Raw genomic sequence first — 11,374 nt, forward strand, 5'->3', positions numbered from 1 at the left:
AGTAATCATCGAACACATCTCCTTCCTTGTAAGTTGTACGTATGTGTTAAACGATACTCTTTCAAATGAATCCAGTAAAACCCACAACTATTGGAGCACATATTTTATACTCCATTGGCGGAGTGATTGGGCTTTGTAAGCACTAATAATTAAGAATTAATAATAGTCACCCACCTTCAATGCGAACCTTGTTAAAACTCAAATCTTTTCACAAGCAATAAACCTTGCAATAGGGTCATGGATTCTCGGATATTATGGGTACCTAAAGGGCTTTAGCAACTTTCAAATCTATTTTATGATTTTGAATACAACCCCAGCACTAAAGTCGCTTGGGTTTCCTCGACATGTTCCATCAAAGTTCAATTTGACTAAGTCTAGAGGAGGAGGATGCCACCTAATTTTACTTCATCTACGAATTACCTTTGAATGAAAGACATGGATTATTCTATTCTTTTATAATTTTATCATCCTATAAAGTAAAGAGATAATTAGAATTCTTATGGTTTTGAATGTACACATTGACTATCTCTGATATTGAATCTTGAATTGTTTCTAGAGCCTTGTGAATTGGAGAGGATACTTTCTTGAAAATTTGCTTGCCCCTCTCCCATTAAATGGATCAAACCACCAATGTTAGGATTGTTCTTCAAACACATGTGAAGAAAGGACATCTAAATAGGATATGCTAAGATTGAAATAGATCCCATATTATATTTGGCAATGGAATTGATATCTCTAATTTTTGATGAATAGTCCCTTCCTTATATTAAAAAAAAATACAACAAATTTACATATTCACAAAAAAAAGGGGCTGGGGAAACAGGTTCACCCCACGAGTTCAAATGGCCTAAGGCTAGATATCAACTATTCATAAAAAAAATCCTTCAGAAAACATAAAAAGCCTCAGGCTGCTAGTGTAGCGCCAGCCGAGGGAGGAGGATCCTTATCATCAGATCCCCACTTGGAGGTAAGGTGTGTAGACGGCTCAGGGGAGCCCATCCGTCATCAATAGCTGCATTATCTTCTTCTTTTTCTCTCGCATGCTTGGGAGGAGAAATGGCTAAGTGTAGCCAAGGAAACACCCACTTGGGGTCCGAGTGCGCAGAGGGCCAACTGGTAGTAGGAGCAAGAGGAGGAGCCATTGGGGACCACCCCGAGCCAGAGCTTCGAGCAGGGGAGGTGGAGCAATGCTAATCACCAGAGCCTCCAAAAGAGCGGCATTGACCAAAAGCACCATCGTTGGGAGAGCGGTGCGACTGAGAGCGAGTAACATTAATCTTCAATATTGTCAAGAAAATTCACACTGGATAAATAAGGAATCAACATTTCATATACTTCATCACATGGGACACATTTGAAAGGTTGTCCAATATTTAATTTCACTAATATATCACTTGTTGAGATTCTTTTTCGAAGAACTAACCATACAAAGTTCCCAGCTTTAGGCATAATCATATTATTCCAATAGAACGAGAAGGCTTTGTGTGATTGGAGATGAATTTCTCTATTTTGAGTTGCCTTATATCCTTGCTTGATAGAATACTTACCATCTTCATCTTTAGATAGAACCCAAATTATTTTATCAGGTTGATTAGAAAGGGAAAGAAAAAAAAAAACCTTGGAGCAAAAAGTAGTTGTAGAAGGCTCTTTTGATCAACACCAATTTGAATTTCTAACAAATCTTTCTAATTTGCTTCTCTTTTATACTTATCGATTGATAGGATATAATCTACTAGCTAGGAACCCCATATCTGAGTATAAATTGGAAAGATTGAGTGGAGATCTTGGATGTCTCTTAGTGGCGGATATCTATTCCAAGAGTCATCTCAAAAATGAACTAGTTCTCCCTTATGCACTTGCAATGAAACTTGTGAAGTAAAAACTTGTTTGGAAGATATCATGGAATTCCACATTGCATATCCTCTTAGGGGTTTGGAAATAACAAACATTCTAAATAAGTTTGGAGTGTCTAAGTACTTGGATTGCACGATTTGACACCATTTTGAGTTTGGTTTTGAATATTTTTAACAAACCGATTTTGAGATATATTATGTAACCCTACTCTTGAGAGTTTATGATAAGCCATACTATCTAGAGATACCAGGGGAGTTGTTTTCTTTTCATACATGTTCCCTTTTCACAAAAGTTCCAAATAATCTTTTCAATGTGACGAACAATTGATTTGGGAGCTTTCATAATAGTTATGTAATAGTTTGGGGATGATTGCTAATACACTTTTTATGAGAAGTATTTGTGTCATAACAATGACAACTATGTCTCTTTCCAAGCTAGAATTCTAGACTTAATCCTCTCTGTAAATTTGGTCCAAAAAGAAACCTTATTTGACCCATAAAAAAGGTTATACCAAAGCATGTGTTTGGTAGTTCATCCTTTTTAGAACCCAATATTTGAACTATTCTCCTTTTAATTGCTACCTTGGTATTAAAAGCAAAAAATCTTTATTTTTTGTGCATTTATCCTCAACCTTGATGTAGATGCATAGGTTTCTAAAGCATTTTAAATTTATGTAGCCTCTTCCTTACCATAAAGCAATGTATAATTTGCAAAGTGTGTATATGAGACTCAAATGCCTATAGATGGGATTTGAATACCTTGCCAAAGACCAATTTCATTTCTTTGTTTAATTGATCTACTGAAAGCCTCAACCATAATAATGAAGAGAAATAGAGATAAAAGGGTCTTGTCGCCTTACCCATTGAGTAATGCTGCAAAAATCAAAAGGTGTCCCATTGATAATGAGTGTAAAACTTGTTCTTGAAGACATACTAAAATCCACTTACACCACTTATTAACAAACCCAATTTTATGAAGACCTTTTAATGAAAAATTCTAGTCTACTTAATCATTTGACTTCGTAATATCCAGGTTGGTGATGAAGAATGGTAAATGATTAGCATAATATCTAGGTTGATAATGATTAGCATGCACAATTAAAAATTTTAGAACTTCATGTACAACTAATACCCCCTCAAATGTCTCTCTTATTGGTACAAATCCTCCTTTCTCTAAAGAAATAACCTTTGGTATTAGATGTTGCAACCTTAGATATATGGCCTTTGGGAATATAATGGTATTACATAGGGATAATTTTGCAAATGTCTCTATATTATTATTATTATTATTGTATCTCTATATTTTGATTAAATTGTTGACATTTATTTTTTATTGGCACTTTATTATTATTATATTGTCATATAATTATATTTTTATATTTTATAGTTGTTTCTTAACTTTTAAAAAAGAGTGGATTTTAGTTGGGAGCTTTTTCAAATTTCCATGATTAATGATATTTTAGATTAAGGTAAAAACAGGTTTTGAAGGGGCCTCGAAACCCTTAACAGAAAAGATAAAGATAAGCCATGAAGCACTACCAGGTATTACGAGGACCTAAAACTTGCAATTTAATAGTAGCAAAATCAGGTTTTATAGGGACTTGAAACCACATAAAAGGACCATAAAACAAACCCAGGTTTTACAAGAACCTGGAACCTAGTTTTTACAACAAACAAAAACTAGATAAAGTAACCAATATTAGCGAGCAAATACCAGGACCACTACAAAAAACAAAGACTAGAAACTAGAGACACAACTAGCTACTATTGCAGCTCTTTAATCATTTTGACCACCTCTTTATCGACCTCTGCATTGCCTTAGATGGTATCAACAACCGAACCTCTAGTAGCCTTAGTTGCTCTTTTCCTAGAGCTCTGTCTGGTTCTTTTACTTGGTCCACCTCAAGACATAATTTCTTCATTGGTTCGCTTCCCTAAACTTGCAGCAGTAGTATAAATATTGGAAGTAACCTGCTCCATCTTATTGTCAATTTCTTTGATCAGCAAATGAAGTTTTTGTTCATACTTCTTTAGTTTCTCCGGTATATTACCCACTTGCACTTCCATTTGACTGATCTTTGCATGGTCAATTTCTTGGTCCTGTTGCACCTTTTCCATTTTTCTTTTTAGACTCATTAATTCATTATATATCCATGAGTCAGCTTGCAAAGAGGTATCATCTTTAAGCTTTGCAGTATGCAGGAAAGAGAGCATAGTATCCCTATGAATATACTCGTTCTTCTCCTTCCCCATTTCTTCTCTACCAAAAGACATCCTTTTCTGTCCTTACCTCTTCCCTCACATTCACATCAGAAGGGTCCTCCTTTTCCTTCACCATTTCTTCTTTTCCATCCCTCACTCTCTTGGAATGCTCACCCTGATTTTCCTCTTCACCAACATTACTTGACTCAGTATTTTTCTCACTACTTTCTTCCTCCTCATCCTTACCAATCTCACCCTTACTTCTTGGGTAGCCTTCCAAATTGGAGCTGAATTCTCCTACATCCATGTTCTCCTCCTCCAAAATTGTCTCCTTATTTTTCGAGTTATTAGACTTAGTAATCTCTTCCACATTTTGTTGAGGGGTTTGTTGGGTTTCTTGCTTCAGACTCCTCCTTTTTCCCTTAACAGCTTCATCACTCTTAGTCTTCCTAGAGTAAGTTTCGCTAACAGAGCCCTTCTTTTTTTCAAAAGGAGGAGAAGACACAATGGCCTTGCTTTTACAGTAACCCTCAATAAGTAAAATTAACCCTTCATGATTAATGCTATTATTTCCCTTACATTATTATATTATTTAAAAAAAAAAACCAAGGTGGTGTCTACACTACTTGCCAGACAATCAAATTTGGGGCAAGTGGGGAGAATCTAGTTCCTCTTGGAGCATGTACACACACCCATAGCACACGTGCATCATTCAAACCTAGGGCAGTCTCAAGCTCGAGAACATGGGGGTAACCGATGATCTCAAGCTTTACCACTACATTTCAATTTGCTCACAATCTTTGGACTTTGGTGTTGCAATATGAATATATTTCTTGGACAATGAAAAAAGCTCCCTAACTAGTCACCTTTGATTGTGTGGGACCATCACATAATCCACTTGTTAGAGAATTATTCAGGCAATTCACTGCCCCCTTGGGAAAGTAAAGAAACAACTAGATATTCATGGAAGTTGAGCAATCAGTTGAGCAGGTGTTTAGAGGTGTCTACAAATTGTTGGTGGATAATCTTTTAGGTTTTAATTGTGAGTTTCCTTCTTATCCTTTTCTACACCCTTTGATAATAAGGTTGCTAGGAATTGGAATCTTCCCATTTCTTATGCTAGATTTGATAATTATAGGAGAATGAAAATAATCAACGCAAAATAACATCTCAAAAAAAAGGATGTTACAAACTCAACTTCAATAGGATATTAAGGATAAAGTAGGACAAAGTGGTGACTAGCGAAGTGATAAGATCCAACACTAGAGTGCTTGTAGTGGCTTATATTGGGAGTCTTGACGAAAGCACAAGTAATCATGCAAAATGGATAACCTTGTTTTGGGATATAAATATCACTTCCTCAATTAGAGTATGAGTGCTTACAATTGGAGACTCCAAGTTAATGGTGGATGCTATTAAGGTTGCAATGTAGTTGGTTGGTAGGTTGAAGATATTGCTGTTAATATCTAAAAACTTTCTTGCAGGATTAGACACATGCAATGAAGGAAGTATAGTACTTGATGTCATTGCAACTTTGTGGTTAGGAACTCGGAATATTTAATGTTGGCTTAAGTTGTAGTGCCTTTTAGTGCATGTCCAAACACTCCTTGGAGAGTAAATATAACCACCATACAAAATCTTAAAAATATGGATTTTTTCTTTTATAGACCCTTCTCTACTCAATTCCTTTTTATTAGAGTTTGAGTGATAATGAATATATCTAAAGATATATAGCAGGCTGAAATTCAAAATAGTATCTTGATTAGACTAGATTGGATGAATTCTATTAATAGGGGTAGGTGGACTACGGAGCAAACAAGGACACAGTTGGAAGTATGGTAGGATGAAGTAGACATGTTGATGTGGCCTTGATGCCAACATGATTGTTCATATCTGACCAAGTTGTTGACATAGCTCATAGGTACATGGTTTAGTTGTGTTGTCATTGCCAAATATTATTACGTCGTAGGCGTTCCCTTATATGAAGTCGATGGCTTGTTTTTTTACATCAACGATGGATGGATGGTTTAAAGGGATGAATGACCATGGAATATATCTCTGTCGTCCATTCTTTCTTCGCACAATTCGCTCCTCCATCATATCGACAATTTCCACTATTGAATAAGTCCAAGAAACCATCACTGTTGGAGACTACTTTTCAGCGTTGATTCCAGAAAAAGACTCTATTTTATAGCTCTTCTCGCAATGAATTTTTTGATAATGCGGATTGATTGCAGATCTTGTTAAAGAGAAGTGTACTGCACACAAGTGAGAGTTGTATTCAAGATTTGCTCCCTGCGAGTGGAGAAAATAGCGAAGATGATGAGTGCAATGTGTTGATCATTGGAGGAGGAGTAGAGATCTCCGGAAGATCTAACATGCAACTTGAGGAGGAGTGGAGGGTACTGTAAATTGAGAATCCATGCTTCCTATTTTAAGGCCACTGATATCGCCAAGGTATACATCTCCCCTGCTTTAAGCTTCACCAAACTCCTCTCTCCTTTCCTCTGGTTGAATCCGTTTCTCTTGTGAATCAATCCCCTTTTTTGATATTGTTTGAATGACAACAATCAAATATCAATTTGGTTGACTGCCATTAATGTCATCTTGTTCGTTCATTGATTTTTATATTTTAAACTACTCTTATTCCTTCCCCCCATGTTCTTCGCCAGAGATGGAAGAAAACCTACAGGAACAAGCATAGATTTGTTAGGTGACTTGCTCCATCGCAGCTTTTCGTGCACTCGGGAGCTTCCTCCATTTTCACACAATTTGCTGCAGAGCCACAACATGCCTGGTCTGAACATTTGCTCATGTTCATGCTAGAAACTTCACTTTTCTCTCAAATCCAGAGGTTAGCTATTCAAATCTAACCGAGAGAACAAGTCTTAAGGAAATGAATTCTAAAATATCAACTTGCTTTGAAATCTTGAGGTTAGGTATTCGAATCCCACAAACACAAAATGAATTCCACAATTTCATATTGCTCTCAAATACCAAGGTCAGGCATTCCAATCTCACCAAGATCAAATGAGTTCCAGAATTTTAGATTCCTCTTCAGCAATTAGTACTCACAATAAATGCATATGACCATTGATTTACAATAACAGATACCCATAACAACAACAGATTGAAAACAATCGATGTGAGCAGTCATTTCCCCCTGACTTGAATCCCAAATTCCCACCACTTCCACTGAGAAAAAATAAGCCCAAAAGACTGGGAGGAGCCCCAAATAGGAGAAAAGGAAAAAAATGGGTAAAAAGCTCCTCAAGAAAAGAGGGTAAATTTTTTTCATCGAACAAAAATAGAGGCACATTAGCGTTCAAGTTGTAGCACTAGAATGGGTAGAGAGATGGATTCATGTGAATCACTACTTATGAAACATGAGTCCAAAACTACATAAATATCTCCTACTTGTGAAGACATCCACATCAAAAGCAGAGAAGAGAGAGGGGAATAACAGTACTAAGCAAGAACGAATTGATTCTGCGTGCTATTAGTTTGGGTGATGTGGCCGGTGATGGGAGGACGAGTAATTATAAAGTAAGAACGAATTGATTCTGCGTGCTATTAGTTTGGGTGATGTGGTCGGTGATGGGAGGACGAGTAATTATAAAGTAGGGGCTAACTAGGATCAATGGCTAAGCGCGAGACTCTCATCAGAATAAAGAAGAAATGGATATGTGAAAGGGGTCAAGCAACATTGAATGCATGAAGAAGCCGGTGTCAGGGGACAGTCGAGAAGCGTACGTTGCGAAAAAATCGCGAGCGCATATAATGGCAGAACTCTCGGGACAGATTAAGGAAGAGAGGTGGAACTTGGAAGGATAAGACCTTTGCGGTCCATGGGTCTTTATATTACATTGGTCACTTACACGTAAAAACCAACATTGACAAGACCAACTTCCATGAGAAAACGAATCCACTAAGACCAACTTCCGATTACATAGGTCACCTACGTGTAAGACCCAGTGCTGATTTCCAATCATACCATTTCTTTCATGAAATTCATGGTGGGCATGAACATGATCTCTAAGTTTAATGGATGAGATCTCTTCAATGGTTGTCCAACCTTAGAAGCCATCAAGCCAAATACTGTAGAGGTAATGTTATCTTTATATATATATAGACATATGAGGTTGATGAATCATCATACGACTGTGTTCTCTTAATACTCGTTTAGAAAATGCCCCGTGTAGAAGGAAAGCTCTCATTGAAGCATTTCAGCCTATTGTAGATACACCTCGTGTTATGAATTGCATAATACCATAAACAACTATTCCGTATAGCATTCCAATACCTAAAGAAAAGTGGGATGATAAAAGTTGTTGCTACTACAGATTTCCTAATCAAGATATGTAACAATTTAGATCTAAGTTATATAGTGAAAATGAAATCTAATTGATAGGAGTCATAAGTTTTGAACTTTGCTTACTGTAAGTAAAATATTTCATTCATAAATTAAATAAAAAAGAAAATTATTATTCATTCAATCTAATTTAGAATTGTATTCAGTTTCATTCAATATAAAAATAATATAATAATAGGCAAGAGCCTAGAACACAATAGTAAATTTTGAATTGCTTATTTGGGGTTCGAGTTTACATGAACTTAATAAATAATAGTAACAGTCTTGACTACAACACATAATAATAAATAATCTTGAATTCAGCCTCTTATCGATAAAAATAAAAATAATATAAAAATAATTTATTGTAAGCTATGTTAGAATTGAACTTATATCAAATAGGAAAGGAAATTACTATTCAAAAGAGTTCCGTTTGAATTACTTTTTTGTGTGTTTATTGGATAGTTAATGGACTTGCTTTTATCATATTTAGGTGTTGTTGATGAGTGATATGGCCGAAGTATCTAGTCAGCACACACACAAACTAATACACTACTCAACTAGTTATCTGCAGTTTATAGGAAATTGTAAATTCTTGACTATTGATCTTTATTAATGGCTATGGATTTCAAAGGCATCTTGTTCTTAAAAATTAAAAGTTTATAGAGTGTGTACCTAGAAGCAAGAAATTCAATTACTGAGATGCTTTTATCTTGGTTGGCTTGTGAATCCCAAAATATTAGTAACTAAATATAAGCTATATAATTATTAAATTAATATATTTATAATATATATAAAATTACATAGATCTAATTTTATGTTGTTTATTTACAAGATTTTGTTATACTTGAAATATGGCAAGGGAGAGATTTAGAGGAAAATATAGTTATAGAAAGAGGTACAATGATAGAGATAAAAGGGATATATAACTCAAACTATTTATAAATTTAAATAAATAATGTCACCTATCTATAAAATAAAATTTAAAAAATACTTCAAATGTGCCAATATTTTAGTCTCTATCCATTTTTTAAAGGTAAAAATTAATAAACTTGGTTCGTCAAGTGTGTGTATATTTTAGGCATCAAATAAAACACAATAGAAAATAAAAGAAAGCTTAGATACTTTGGAAAAAAACAGAGTAACGCAAAAGATAATTCAAAAAGACAAGTCATACATACTTATTAGGGAGAATGAATGATTGTGTAAAAATGGGTGAAAAACAATATATGGCCATAGAAGTTTTAATGGTCATTCATAGCTCTCAAAAATTGTGGACCACTGATTTCTAACATCTAACAAATAGAGAGAGAGAGAGAGAGAGAGAGAGAGAGAGAGAGAGAGAGAGAACATGAGGGATATGAGGAGGGGATGGAGAGGTAGGGGTAGATACATATACATGATAGTAGAGATGGAGTGAAGATACAGATAGAACGAATATGGAGTGAGAGAGATAGAGAGATACAAAAGATAAATATAGATTGAGAGAGACGAGATGAAGAGAATATATACGTACATATAGAGGGAGAGACTTCAACATTATATTTAACACTCTACGATGGACGATTAATAATGTTTGATAATGATGGACGACCATTGAAATCATCTAGCCTATAAAAATTGTTGTTCATGATATTATTTTTTAGAAAAGTGTGGATTGGCAGTTGTCAAGACAACTTGATGATTACTATTCAAATATCTATTATGAAGCTAAAGTGTGAATAGAAATATCCATTATGAGGTTGAAGTGTGAATGGAGACATGCAAGCAAGTAGGGATAAAAAAAACACCCAATAGCCACATCTAATATCTTCCCATTGCAATGAATCAGGGCAACCTTCGTTTGAACAAAATTCGACATCCACTGAAAGCGCAACTTGCGCGTCCACTCCCTTAGGGTTTCCCCTACTTGTAGTTGGACATCCTTAACAACCATCATATGCTCAACTATATTTTTACATAACAAAGCAAGTCACTACAGGAGATATATTTCATTTCCATATAATTACATTTGCTAAATTTGATTATAAGGGTGGGTTTCTTCTTCTACATTATCTTATTCACATTACCTCTTCAGTATTCCTCTCTAAATGAAGTTGTCCTTATGAACTAAACCATGTGTACTATCTCTATTGATGAGTTCAATTTTGCTTTGACCTCCTTATGTAGGATTTTGGATGGTCTTATGATAAAAACATGTGTTTGGAAAGAGAAGGTTGGGAAAGAGGGTTCTACATAAGAACTAGGATGATAGTCATGAAGATCAAGTGTAGATGGAAAGATGGATACTTTGACAATTGGAAGAAGGAAATCAAACACCACACTAAGAATTGGGAGGCTATTGGTTGAGATAAATAACAAAAGAACTCTTCATTATTTTGATTATTCTTTTGCATGACGGTTCTGGATTTAGGCCTCCCCTATTCCATCTAGACCAAAAAATTACACTTTTATGTTCTTTTTAACCATGAAAGTTATTATCCAAACAATTATCATTTTTAGTAAACTATATTTCTCTTTAATAATGTTTCTATTCAAATAATTATAAATGAATATAATAATCTATTAATGTCTTTATACATACATACATACATACATACATACATACATACACATATATATATATATATATATATATATATTTTAAAAGTATATATACTACAACATACCCATTGCACACTAAGGTGTGATTGCTAGTTTTATTATATGATGGCATCATTCCTTGACATTTGATATGACCTAATGTAGAAATGTAAATTATGTTTAATAAAAAATTTGGGAAATGAGATTTTTTGCAAGAGATCCCTTGCCTAGTATCTCACTATGTACCACAAAGAGATGCTTGCACAAGCATATTTTATTGTCGATGTTGATGAATAATTTGTTGGCATAACTGATACAAATTGTGTTGAGAAGTATTAAGGTACAATATTGGTGCCAAGGAGATCAATTATTATGTTTTCATTGA

The sequence above is a fragment of the Cupressus sempervirens genome, chromosome 9 (genome assembly GCF_028749045.1).
Source record: "Cupressus sempervirens isolate cs-2001-9-10 chromosome 9, ASM2874904v1, whole genome shotgun sequence".
Classification (NCBI taxonomy): domain Eukaryota; kingdom Viridiplantae; phylum Streptophyta; class Pinopsida; order Cupressales; family Cupressaceae; genus Cupressus; species Cupressus sempervirens.